This window comes from Penaeus monodon, chromosome 23, assembly GCF_015228065.2.
Source record: "Penaeus monodon isolate SGIC_2016 chromosome 23, NSTDA_Pmon_1, whole genome shotgun sequence".
Classification (NCBI taxonomy): Eukaryota; Metazoa; Arthropoda; class Malacostraca; order Decapoda; family Penaeidae; genus Penaeus; species Penaeus monodon.
In genome coordinates, this window is record NC_051408.1 from 7,390,540 (window position 1) to 7,390,877 (window position 338).

At 39.6% G+C, this 338-nt stretch overlaps 1 protein-coding gene across 1 annotated transcript in view; it reads right to left on the reverse strand.

Annotated features, from left to right (window-relative positions):
• The window catches only part of LOC119587762 (protein tramtrack, beta isoform-like), a gene marked incomplete at its 5' end in the record, with an annotated part of 48,755 nt that overhangs the window by 38,131 nt on the left and 10,286 nt on the right, over window positions 1-338 (reverse strand).

Sequence of the window (338 nt, forward strand, 5' to 3'; positions counted from 1 at the left end):
CTGTAAAAGGATCTCCCTCACGCAAAAGCACAGCTCAGTATTGTCTCCAACCACCCCTTCCTATTTTGCTTTGCCTTTTTCCTGAAATCTCTCTTCAATTACCTTTTGCCAGCCTAAAAGCTTATGTACCAAGTCATTTATATCATTCAAGTCTGTCACGTTTAAAGTGTAACCTCTAGGAGTCTTCCACCAGTATGTGAATTCCGTAGCACAACATTTAAAGTCTTATTAGCCTCACCCCCCTTCCCTCTTTTTCCCTTCGTCCTTTCCTCAAGTGTATTCACTGCCACAATACAATTGAGCTTTTCCAAAACATATTGTATTTGTATATCTATGAT